Source organism: Phoca vitulina, unplaced genomic scaffold (assembly GCF_004348235.1).
Source record: "Phoca vitulina isolate PV1807 unplaced genomic scaffold, GSC_HSeal_1.0 scaffold2, whole genome shotgun sequence".
NCBI classification, from domain to species: domain Eukaryota; kingdom Metazoa; phylum Chordata; class Mammalia; order Carnivora; family Phocidae; genus Phoca; species Phoca vitulina.
The window spans coordinates 26,453,206-26,466,619 of record NW_022589705.1 but is presented as its reverse complement, the minus strand read 5'-3'; the positions used below and the strand labels follow the sequence as shown (position 1 = coordinate 26,466,619).

The 13,414-nt window shown below is 43.3% G+C and overlaps 1 long non-coding RNA gene across 7 annotated transcripts in view; it reads right to left on the bottom strand.

The window, feature by feature from the left end:
* The window catches only part of LOC116644480, a 70,563-nt gene extending 57,851 nt beyond the window's left edge, over positions 1-12,712 (bottom strand). For 5 of the 7 annotated variants that reach the window (XR_004301764.1, XR_004301770.1, XR_004301763.1 and 2 more), the window contains exons 1-2: positions 12,524-12,712; positions 11,569-11,715 (exon numbers count right to left, since the gene is read on the bottom strand). This is a non-coding gene — a long non-coding RNA (uncharacterized LOC116644480). The remainder of the gene's footprint in view (positions 1-11,568; positions 11,716-12,523) is intronic. The other 2 variants (XR_004301765.1, XR_004301767.1) reach the window with 2 other exon arrangements.
* Between the last annotated feature and the right edge of the window lie 702 nt (positions 12,713-13,414).

Here is a 13,414-nt window from a genome sequence, read left to right as displayed (position 1 = left end):
GAGATGAAAATTCCTAATAAAAGCCAAGAGTGACGGTAAGTATTACTAGCATGCTGTTCAGAGTAAGGGGGAACAAAAAAGAAACTTCAACTCCCCCAAATTTTTCATTTTCTGTTAACTTTAAACACCTTGGCATTTTATCAGTAATTTAACATAAAGATTGTTAATTGACACTAAATTTTAATAGTTCACTTTGTCTTAACGATCAGTTAAGTTTATTTTCCTTAATACAGGCATTTCCTTAAGCTTATTTTTAAAATCTGAATTTCTTTTCAAAACACCACACTGCCTGCCCACCCTGACTTTTATCTAAAAAAACAAATACTATGCATATTACAGTCATGAGAGATTATATGCAAATTAACACTTTATTATACGTTTTCAAATATCTGAATTAGAGTTTAGGTTCAATATTTTCTTCTAAGGTAGGAGGGTTGTCATAAAATTGACTAACAAATAATAGTTACATATAGATAGCTAGTAGTTTTTCTGGAATTAAGTACATTTTCAGTGAAATAAGCCTAAACTGATGAGGTTGCTTGGTGGCAGTGAAGCTGTGCAGGGAAAGAGACAGCATTGTTGCTGCAGGTAATTTTCACCCTGAACTCAGTATGTTTGTTTTTAAAATTTGCGATACTTGTCCTATAGTTGCCAAGACTTCCATCTCTGCTATGGATATGAATGTGTAGAGGGTCTGTGGTTCTGAAGCAGCAAAGGACCATGTGTTGCAAATGGCTCCAATCTAGGGTTTAGGAAAAACTTGGATGCCTGCAGTTCTATGGCTCAGAGCCCCAGCCAACATGAGCCCAAAGGTAAGCTCTGCAGGGTCTTCTACTCCGCTGTGGACAGCAACATTCCTGGCGGAGGCCTGTGGGTTAAACAGTACCCCTGGGCACAGGAGGAAAGAGTGGGAAATGTCCCACCTGTAGTAGTATCAGCCTCATCCTCCTGGACAATGAAAGGAGCAAACATTACACATTTATTTCTCCCACATAAAATCAGTTGTTTTTTTTAAATTTCATTTTATGAAAACAACATAGAAAAATTCAATGCAAAATGGGTCTCAAACTAAAATACATAGAAATCAGGAAATTCAGTTTTTTGAATTGAGTATAAATTGTTTCATATACAACACATGCCAGAATTTCCTCGTGGCAAGCAAATTCATTGAAGACTGCAGATCTGCAGTGTAATCACAATACAGTGTGGCAACTACAAGCGTGACTTCCCTTTCTTTTAGTCTTAATTGCAATACTACAGCAAATCTGGTTTCAGATCAGGCAAAATGTGATCTACCTGTAAATCCTATACAGTCTATGCCTGCCTATGTGCAACCTAGCCTACAAGATTATGTTTCTACAATTAAAGGGAAATGTTAAAAGAAAATCTTTTGATGGCGGTTTTTCGATCTTCTTCTGGCCAGAGACTTGGGTGAGCTATTTTTCTACTTCTGTCAGTGTTCCCAAGCCTCACTGGGGCCAGGAAGTTAACACAAGTTAGGTCTCAGATGCTAGTAGACTTTCTGCGTGGGACCAGCCTAAAGACCACATTTCCAATTTTCAAATTAATACCCATACATTCCTGCTGCAGTGAGAGCAGTAGGCATTCAGAAAGAGCAAAAAAATTTCTATGGACTATGGGGATGCAGTGGGTAACATATACAGAAAAGACAGAATTTTCCCCCCACTATCCCAAGGGGGGAAAAATAACAATAAAGAATCAACACTTAACCTACTACTGGTCTTATTTTCAATGTTTAGAGGGAAACCCCCCCACACCAACTTCTCATTCTCAATTCTTGACTTATAGAAAACAGGTCTGAACAGCTCTACACCTATTTTCTGGAGAGCCTGAAGGCTGAAGACATTGTTTAGACAGATTCAGGCATCTTACAACTGTCAGTCCTTTGTGGAACAGGAGATTCCCAACCCTGGAAACAAAATAGAATTGGAGATTCCTGAGCAGGCAGTGGAAACCTCTACACAGAGATCCTGGAGAAGAGGTTTCCAAATTTCCCCAAGAGCTAACTGTCTACAGAACTAAGAGTGTCTGCATTTGAAAAGGGAGGACCTCTTGGGTGCTGAGTGTAAATACATGCATGGGTGTGTGGGGGGAGGCAGATCAGGGCCTGGTTGTATCTTTGGACTGTAACCTATACAGGTGGAATTAGATTGCTAAGAACACTTCCTGGGGGTTCTCTGGTGGGTCTTGGCTATCTCCAGGTAGCTTCTGCATGGCTCTGGAATTTCACTTAAAGGCAGGTACTGTGCCTGGCTCTCCAAAGTCACCCTTTTCTATGCGAGAAGAGAAATCTACCAGGGAGGGAGCCAGCCTTTTGATTTTTTAAGCACATGAAAAATCCCCATCTCCTTGTAGGCCTGAAGAGAAATACAGCAGGGCTGGCATTTCCTACTTTCTGAACACACCACCCACCAACTTACCGAGGGTGCTGCAGTGAAGACGGGAAAATAGCAGGTAAAATAAAGGGAAGGGAATTTGAGAAATTTTAAAAATAAAGGGATAGGAAATACGACCTTAGAAGTAGAACAAATAAGTATTATTCTAGCCTCTCCTTCTTACCCTGCTCCTTTCCTCCCCTGCCTCATGAAAATAAGCCACCAGAGTCCTCTAGAAGTCTCTAACTTTCTACTCTTAAACGGCTCCTTTTCCAAGGAGGAACAAGGTCTGTTTTCTGATGTGGGGCCTCAGATGCTCTGTTATTGCAACTTAATTTTGTCATTGCTTCTTTTCAAAGATTATTTGGAATGAATTGTTTCTTTTGTTTACTATCCAACAAACGACCTCTGCTAATCTTATATTTTATCTCCCTAACATATGGAAAAGCTATTTATTCTAGCCAATCACAATAAAGTGAAGAAAACCCCATTTTATGGAAAAATATATATCACTAGTCTGTTGATCATTAAAGATATGATTACCAGTGAAAATCCTCTGAAGGTGGCACATTTATGCTTCTAGGAACAGATGGGGACATGCATTTTCCTTGCAAATACTTTTGAAATTGCTCTACTGGTAGCAGTATAAAAATGATATACAGATGCCAGGGCCGGCATGGCCAGGATGAGTGCGCCAGATTTACACAGTAAAGCCTTCACATGCGGGCTGTCAGTTTTGATTGATCTCTACTATACCTCAGGAACTTGTTGACTAGGTAGGGAAACAGTGCAAATAATTCACTGCAGCAAGTCAGATAATTCACACAACCAATCGGTCTGCTTCACTTTCTGGCTGTGACATATGAGCCTTCCCTACAAAGATGCATCATTTTCCAGCTTGAGCAATATTCAATGTCAGGGAAGAAAAGGTATTAAAGCCACACAAAAGGAGGCAGACTATCGTAGGACCAGAAGTTGTTTTGGTGATGGAAGCCAGATTCAGCTGTAGTCTAGGTCCTACCAGAGTGTTCAGGCCCAATTGTCATTATCATATTGATTAAAAAAAAAAAAAAGTTCATCATAGTGCAATTTTAGGTTTAATGGCAACGGATCGGGAAAGAGCAAAGAATTATCCCACAAAAGCACAACATTCTTACCGCAGGGACGTTTCCCTGTTCCAGTTCGTTGATGGAGTTGATTAAGTTTAAATGAAGCAGACACTGGATAAAAGTAAGGGTATTGACCACTGGGCACTGCGATCCGTGCTTGAAAGGACCTGATACATGCAGAAAAGCAAGATTTGCTAAATGCTCTAATCTTCAATCAAATCTTACATCAATACAGACAAAGTTTGGTAATGAGAGATTCAATGAAGCATGCGGGAGAAAGAATTAATCCTCTTGGTCTAAACTGGCTTCAACTTTGAAGCTTGCTCCGAAGGAAAGACAGTTATCTAAATGCTAAATAAGAAACTTATTGTACTTTTCATGGCATGCTAATCTTTTGTCTATTTCATCTCTATTATGTGTATGCTCGTAGATTGCAGTTGTCATGGTGATTATATCAAGCCACCACGCTCAGAAGATGGTGGTGAGAAGCCAGGCACGGAGATGGAAAAGACCCCCATGCAATCCACAGTATGGGGAGGGAAAAAAAGAGGGAAGAGAAGTAGGCGGGCACCCGACGCTTCCTGGGCTCCTTCCCACCCAGGCGCCTGCCTTGCTCTGGTTTGGGCCAGTGAGGCTGGGCCTTTCAGTGCCTCGGCAGACATGGTCCCCTAAGTGAAGCTAGCAGCACTTGGTAATAATGGTGGTCAGGAGGGGATCAGGCTTCCTTCCTACCTCAGACTCCTTTCCCCATAAAGGTTCCCAGCTTTTAGTCTGGAGACTCCTCCCTTTTCTCACAGAGTCCCCTTCTCCCTAGCGCTGCAACCAGGCAGGTGGAGATGATAGGAGAAGGAACACAGAAGGGCAAGGGCTCAGACAGTTGTGTCTCATTCGCTCAGCAAAGCGGTGCCTGGGGGGCAGGAAGGTGAGTGATCAGATCCTGACAGCTGGAGGAATTCCTAGGGAGAGGAGCAATGTGTAGGGAGAGGAATGCAGAGGGAGAGGAGCAACCCACAGAACCCTGGCAGGAGGTGGAAGCTATATGGTCACCCGGTCCTAGTGACCAAAGGTGGCCCTGGGCCCTTTATGTGTTTTACAAAAGTTGCCAAATTAAGATGGGATTATAACTGCTCCAGTCCTTGTCAGGGCTGAAAGGCTGGGAGCCTCAAATATGCCCCGGCAGTGTTGATGAAAAGCTTAAAAAGTAATAAAAGGGAGAAAAGAGCAGGAAAGTAACATGTATAACTCTTATTAAAGAGAAGAGCCACGGAGAGGTTGTGAACTTGAATCACTGTTTGAACTTTAATTTGTTCATTAACAGGATTTGCCCCTCACTGCGAATGTTATTACTTCCCTTTGCCGCTCAGCAACAACTCTGGGCATAATGAAAGAGTCTGGCAAAAAGTTAAATGCCTGGTAATTAATTCATTTAATTGAAAAAAAGGGGAAGAGAGAGAGAAGTCCCACTGCAGGAGCAGAAGGCAAAAGGGTTGGAGGAGGGGGCAAGGCTGAAATCTGCGTGGAGGCCCTCTCCAAGGCTCGATGCCACCCACCAAGGAGGGGAGAATTGGTCTCTGATGAGGCTCTTTTGGCAAAATTAATGACAACAGCACCCTGAATACCCCTGCCCAATGCAACCCACCCCTAGTTCAAACCCCCTGGCAGTTTTCAGCCAGGAGCTACTTTATTTTTTTTTTTTTTTAAGATTTTATTTATTTATTTGACAGAGACACAGCAAGAGAGGGAACACAAGCAGGGGGAGTGGGAGAGGGAGAAGCAGGCTTCCCGCTGAGCAGGGAGAACGATGTGGGGCTCGATCCCAGGACCCTGGGATCCTGACCTGAGCCAAATCCAGACACTTAACGACTGAGCCACCCAGGCGCCCCCAGAAGCTACTTTAGATGATCTGTTAGGGTGGCATGGATACCAAAAATCCAAAAATAATATATATTCCAAAAACACCTCTCGTTAAAAAGTAGGGGAATGTCTTTTGCTTTCTCTCCTTCCTTCCCTTAGAACAGGTTTCTCTTGTAGTCTTCGGTTTCTAAACTGGAGTGAAAAGGAGTGTCAGGAGCTGGATATAATCTGCATGTTTGCATCTTAATATTAATCAGCCTTATAACATGATACTTTCTTTCCACCCCCAAACCAACAGATAATTTAAATAAACTCAAGAGATGAGAAAAGAAATACACTCCTTGCCCCTGCTCAGAAGCAACAGGACTAAGCCAGCTTGTTTTGCCTCTAACCTCACAGGGCCTATGTTTTCCTTTGTCATTTATCCCCTTCCTGTGTTTGCCAACCACTGTGTACAATTCTCTTGGCATGTGCATCCTCCTTCCAAGGGAAGCAATCCTTGGCTATAGTTAACTACTATGACACCCCAGACACCCCAGAGCTATTAGCACCATGCTGCCCCTTGCCCCCCAAATGAGAGAACAGAAAAATTCATGAAATCAATATGAGGTCAGTCAGTTATCCTTTTCTGCTTCATATGTTTAAGGCCTACCACTGAACAGTAATAGGTGGTTGCAATTTCTTCATGTTTTAAAAAACTGGTGTCCATATAATGAGTGTGACTCCCTTTAGAAATGCAATTGTCTACCATGTATTCTCCCACTACAAAACTACAACGGGCAGAAAAAAAAAGAGAGATGAGGAGAAAATGAGAGACAATATAAATAAATCCCCTAGTATCCAAAACTATTTACAAGGTTTGTGTCTTTAATTAAATCATTTTAATGACTTAGGAAAGGACAGAATTTTCTCATCCAAATCACAATGTCACCAAATAAAGTCATCAAAATTACCATTTTGCTAGCACCATCCTCCCCATTTAACCCAATGCCACTACAATCCTAACCTCAAACTTCATACAGCTACAAATGATCTATACTTATGCCTTCCTGGAAACCAGTGAAAGGCACACACTCATCTTCATTAACAGGAAGGGGAAAGGAGCTCTTTTAAAGGGCTATTATTTGAGTTGAAGCAAGTTCTAGGGGTATTTAGCATTAAAGTTACTTCCCACCTTTTACAGTCCCTGAATATTGAGTGAGTTCTATTTTCCAAAGTTATGGAACTATACTAATTTTATTTTGGTCAACTGACATTAAATATTAGGAGTCTACACAAAAAACAAAACAAAACAAAACAACTCTCTAACTCCAACTGTTTAGTCCTTAGCTCCTTCTATGAAAGAAACTTTATAAAGAGACCACATCGACCAGATCTGATCACCCTTCCACTATCCCTAATCTATATCCCTGTCACCTTACATGTGCAAAGTGAGTTTCTTCCTTCCTCCAAAACGGCTTTCAGAATGCCTTGATATTAACGACCCTAAACCCCTACTTTACTGGAAAGCCCTGGATAGCTCTGATAGCCTCTAACAGCCCCAGCTCCTTAAATTGGCTTTAAGCCTCCTCCCCACTCTCCCTAACTGGACATTTCTGGTTTGTTTCCCACTACTAGCCTACACAAGGCAAGACAGCTCCTCAGACAGACAGCCCTCCAATTGTCCTCTGAAAATGCCACACGGATTATCTTCATTTTATTGAACACTTGTGAGGTGCCAGGCATCATGTTAGGCATTACAAACATCATCTTATTTAATCCCTTCAACTAAATGAGATATGATTATACCCATTTTAAGGTTGTAGAAACTGAGACTAAAGAAGTTAAGATACTTGTCCAAGCAAAATCTCACAGCAGAGATAGGATTCTTATGCTTATCTATCTGGCTCAAAAGCTGGTTTACTTTCCACTCTGGCATACTCCCACCCTTGCTGTAGTGTGTGTTCTGATCACTGCTTCTCAACTGCACCATACATATCTGAATCCCACCCAGACTGTAAATCCCAGAGAGAAATTCCCACCTCTATCTTGAAATCTTTCATCATCATCCTAGTCCTTGGCGGATTATCTGCAGCACTTACATGTCATGCCTATTCTCTGCCCTGTACAGTCTTGTCAGTTTTCTTTTACTCAGTCCCTTCCAACCACAGTGTGATATCCTTGAAAATGGAAATTTCTTTATACTCCTCCCTCACTCTCCAGAGCCTAATGATATAGCTCCCATTTGCTGAGCATACACCTCAGGTACAACAATCCTAAAGTAGATACTATTATTATTGTCATTTTGCAGATAAAGAAACTGAGGCTCAGAGAGATTAAAAAACTTGCCCAAGCTACTCAGCAAGTAAGCAGCAGATGTGATATGCAAACACGGACTGTCTGAATCAAATGCCCCAATATACTATACTGGCTCAAACACACTGTGCCTCACAGAATGTGAATTTATGAAGCATCACTGTGTCGAAGATATTCAACAAGCCTCCAGAAAACATCCCTCTAACCAATGACTTCAGACAAGGGGCACTGTTTCTTACTCTTTAGTAGGGTAGATTCTAAAACTCAGAATGAGTATATACCACCCCATAAGGTCCCAGACCATTCTCCCATCCTTGCTTGGAGCCATTGCCCCATGTTGGTGGGAGACAGATATGCTGCCTGTATCTGTACTGGTGTTTCTGTGAGATAGAGAGGAAACTGTTCTTTCCCCAGCAGCCTCAGTAACTTTTAAATACACAGAGGAAAGTAGGAAAAAATAAAAGATATGAGTGTTAATTTTTTTTAAATAGCCTGCAAGGGACTGGGGGGAAGTTTTGCTATCTCTGCAGCAAAAATGGGTTGCTGCTGTGGGAAGAATAACAATTGCTTAAAAATGTTCACAGCTGACCAATTAAGCCAATATATGGAACTCCAGCCAGCTTCTGTCCTCCCCTAAGACATGAAGGTAGCAATGGGAATTAATGAAATCTCTAAGAAGAACTTCTGAGAGTACAGGAATCAAGGCCTGGAAGTCTGGCTACTTTTCCCCACATGTAGAGCTTGCCTTCAGTGCCAATGCTGAAGATCTGGACTTGATAGTATTAAGCAAGCTGGCAGGTTTCTTTATATCCAACAGGAAGCATTTTTATTTTATTTTTTTAAGAGTTATTTATTTTAGAGAGAGAAAGAGCGAGAGAGCACACACACATGAATAGTGGGAGGGGCAGAGAGAAAGGGAGAGGGAGACAGAACTCAAGCAGATTCCTGCTGAGCACAGAGCCTGATGGGGGGCTCGATGGGGGGGCTCAATGTGGGACTCAATCTCGTGACCCTGAGATCATGACCTGAGACGAAACCAAGAGTCAGACACTTCATCAACTGAGTTACCCAGGCGCCCCTTTAGGAAGCAATTTTTAAAGAATCTTGCAGGGAGGGATGCCTGGGTGGCTCAGTTGGCTAAGCATCAGACTCTTGATTTTGGCTCAGGTCATGATCTCAGGGTCATGAGATTGAGCCCCACGTTGGGCTCCACGCTAGGCGTGGTGTCTGCTTAAGATTCTCTCTCCCCCTCTCTCCTCCCCCCATGTGCGCATGTTTTTTCTCTCTCTCTCAAATCAAGAAATCAATCAATCTCTTGCAGAAGAGAATACTCTGACAACAGAATACTACTTTTTATGAATCTGAGAAAGGAGGAATAATGACTGTATTATTCACTCATCTCTAGTATCTATGCTAAAATTACTCTATTCTCCCAAGTTCCCAAAGGCAGGTTTCCATCTTCATTTATATTTTGGTTTAAATATCTTTACAGCTCAGGGCCCATGACCCCTACACCTTTGCCTACAAAACCTGTGTAGTGGCACACAAAATCCTGTACTTGCACGGTACTTAATAAACCAGTCCTTCCATTTACTCCATCTCAGATGAGGCTCAAAACTACCTTTTGAAGTAGACCCAATGGGTATTACTACAATATACGTTTTGCCTATAAAGAAACTAAAATTTGCTTCAAGTAACACAATTGGCACATGGTAAACCTGGTCCCCACTCCTGGCCCAGGATTCTTTCTACCACATGATACTTCCCAATACTCAGGGCAATTTCCCACCTTTTCTATATTCTGGGTCCACATGTAAACTTTGTAAATCTAAAACCAAGAGCCTCTCTATGAAAGAGATGGACTTCAAACTATACCAACCACACTTAGTTCTATTACAACTACCTAGGGCCATACTAAGAGCCCCCTACTCCAATCCAGAAGCTATAAACACTACAGACAAAAATTTAGTAGACTCAAAGAAAGAAATATTTGGATGGTTCTTAAATCTATAGAAGATGAGCAGACATGATAGTTAGACTATCCATTTCAAAAAACAAAAAAAAGGTTAACCTCATGTCACCTGTTTTTCCACAATTGTCGTATCTATTGAGGGTATACTAGGTACCTAATACTCCCTTGTACTTATAAAATTTAGGAGCTGTTCTGTCTACCTAATGGACAAACAATCCAGGGTGTACCCAGAAAATATCTGGAATTGGATCTGTCCACCTTGTTCACTGGCCTTTTAGTTGGTTATGTAACCCTGGTATCCAGGACCCAGCAGGTCCCTTTCCCCAATTTCTGGGCAATATCTAAGCTCATTAAAGCAGACAAGACTCAAATTTCCAGGCCTTATAAATGGCTGCAATAAGGACATTCTTTTTGTGTCAGCTCAAGCTTGGTTAATCTCCATATCCAATCTAACTCTGGGGTGAAAGAGAAGAATACATTTGTTGCTTTGGGACTGTTGCCCTATTTCTTTATCTGCTGGCTGACCTTCCTTATATAAGTGCACCAGCATTTGCAACATTCAGTTTAAGCAGGAAGGCCCTTTCATCTTTGTCCCCTGGCCTTGATCTCTCATCATTATGGTCTGGATGCCTGCTAATCACTAATGATCCCATGGCCCTTTATATAATACTGAGGTATTAGACCAGAACTGATATGAAAATTCCTACTCAGCTAATTACATTCTTTCTGCTTTTCTTGGTTCTCCATATAGTCTCAGCTGGAGTTGAATCTGAACTATTCCCTCAGATTTTAAATCGTTTGCTGGTGGTTTTTGGAAAGCACTTATAAACTCTTCCCTCAAATGAATTCAACTAATTATAATTCAAAAATCCTATGAACTACCTCTTACCCTCTCCCTCTCTCTCTTTTCCTTGTCTTTCTATTCCCTTTCCCTATTCTGGTCTTGAATATCATAAGAGTTTAAATTCACTGGGTGAGGAGTTTCATGATTCTGTATTTTGATAGTATATTGTTAACTTATAGCAGTATATAGTGGTTCTATGACACATCTACTTTGGGGTCTATGTTCACAACTAACTACTAAAAATGACAAGTGTTTCGACCCAAAGGTTACATTTAACCTACAGTCTAAGGATCACTGAATTTTTTGTTAATGGTAAATGCCTTGCTCACAAAATAGAATACAGGTGAAGTCTGGTTTCTTAACTGAGTATAATTCTTTTATATTTCAAGGAATGTGGAGCACAAATTCTATAGAACTATATAGGGCAATCCTGATTTTAGCTTATGACATCTTGAATTTTTCCTACCCATTTCCATATTCTAGAACTTAACAGCTTTTGTAATCATAGCAGCAAAACTGAACTCTCATAAAATCCAGATCAACCAAATTCTCGACAACACAACTTTCTGAAAATGACTGTATACAATGTACATTAATGGACAATCAAAGAGAATGTATAGCTCCACTGGAATAAGCGTAGCTGCCAAAGGACAGCTGTAGTAGTCATTAAGACTGGAGTTTTACAGAATGTTTACCTGACTTCCATACCTGAGATAAACTGATCATTTCACACACCCAGCACTTGTGCTAAAAGCATATGGTCTCTCATTAAAGCTAGCAGATGATTTTCTTTCACAACAAAGGTATAAACACAACTAGTTTCCTCACTTTTCCAATTATTCCAGTTTTACAAGATGTTTGGTTTCATAAATAGAGCCTTCTCACTGACTTACTATGGACTATTTGGTAGGACACAACATCTTTGTTCCTCGGTTTATATAGAATAGGAATAAAACAAAACCCTCCTCCTTTCTAGGAGGACTTCTGTGAGTATATTGATAAATACCTACAAAATGATAAATGCTACTACCTTTCAGCATTTTGAAAGATGTCAACCAAACAAAATATTTTTGGTGTGTGAATTAAAATGCCTCTTACTGATGGTCTCAGATGTTTCCTTGTAAGATAGCGTGTCAAGAACTGGCTTATATATTATCCGTCCTCCAGAACGCACTGACATCACACTTCATAATAGCTTGGTATGATGATTGCTGTCAAAATCGCCTGCATGGAAACATCCGTGCCCTAGATTGACATAATGTATTAGCGTGACAGAGGACTAAACAACTAAGGACACCGCGCGAAGCCCCGACTTTGAGCACTTGGGATAGAGGGGTGTGTTACGTGTGAGCTGAAGGGCCTCAACCTTTCTTACGCTTCAACTTAGGAGGAGAATGAAAGTTGCCTGGGGGTCTCGTGGGCGAGGCGGGGAGACCAGAAAGGCAAGTGCCTGCGACAGAAGTAGGAAAACTTTTTTTTCCGAATTCGAATCCCATCCAGGGCTAGGCCTTTGGGTCTCCCTTCTCCATGACCACCACACAACGGCACACACTTTGCTGGGAAATGAAAACAAGACGAGGGTCTGGGGGAGCGACCGGCTCCAGACCCGGCTGAGGGGTGGATAGGGTCCCGTCACCTAGGCTTTCGGGCCGCCGCTCTCGCCGCGCCCCCCAGGGCGCGACCCGCCGCCCTCGCGTCGCCAACAGGCCCGACACGCCCTCTCCTCGGGTTTGCTGTGGGCAAGACTCCCCTCCCACGCCACCCCGAACCTGGGTCTGTCACAAGCCCTCCTCCCCTACTGCGGCGTGAGAAGCAGAGCTACTCGAGCCGCGGGCCCCAACTGCGCACAAAGCCCCCAACGGGGCCGCGGCGACTCCAAGCCTCGCTAATCCCGCTCCCGGAGCTCAGCGAGCAGCGTCCCGCGCTACCACCTCTACCCCCACCCCCGCCCGGGGAAGCCCCGCTGAGAGGAAGCGACGAGCCGGAGGTGAGCCCCCGCGCACGTGAGCATTCCCGCCCCAAGCAGGGCCCTCTGCCCGGCGGGCACTCTCACCTCAAATGAACAGGCGCTGCCTCCTGCGGGAGGTGGAGAGCGGGTGGGGAATACTCACACTGGGTCGGGCCGCGCAGGGACCTCGTCGGGAAGGACGCACGGGTTCGAGAGGGGAACCTTAGCAGCTTGCGGCCGCACCGCCTTCTCAGAAGGGAGGCCTCTACCGTCCGGCCTCGGACCTGCAGCTGCCGCGCGCGCACGCGCGCGCGCGCCACTGCCAGCGTCGACCCCGCCCCGCCCCTCCCGCCGACCCCGCCCCGCCAGCCTCCTACTTCTCTGTCGGCTCCCACCCCTCCTCTCAGCCCGCGGGTGCAATCGGCGCTCTCCCGGAGACATACGCGAAGCGACATGGAACGCCTTCCACTAAAATGAGCTGTGATATCCTTTTGATGGCTATAATTTATTCCAAATCGTCCTTGGACTGAAACGATCAATTAGCAGCCCGAAACGCACTGTGAAGTAAATTGTCACACTCTCTATTACAGGATGGTTATCATATATTTATAAGGTGTGTTTTCTGCAATCAGAACCAACAAGGTGTTGAGCGATCAGTCATAAACGCACTTCTTCAAAAGAGCGGGAGAGAAGCTCTAGCATTGTGTGGCGAGGAAGAAAATCTTATGACAGTTATTACTTCTCCCACCCTCTGCCCACGGTGATATTTCCTCTTGGCATCTAGGAAGTGCAGTGAGGCGAGAGCCCTGCACCAACTCTCCAGGCCACTCGTGTGACCCCTGTGAACAAAAGAGAGACAGCCCAAGAGGAGTGGTTTCCTTAGAGGTCAGGCATAAAGATCACACACTCACTCTCCGTCTCTGTTTTTACTCTCATCCAGGAGAACAGTATCTTACTCTTCCTTCTAAGCTTCTAGCTGAATGTATGCATTCTATA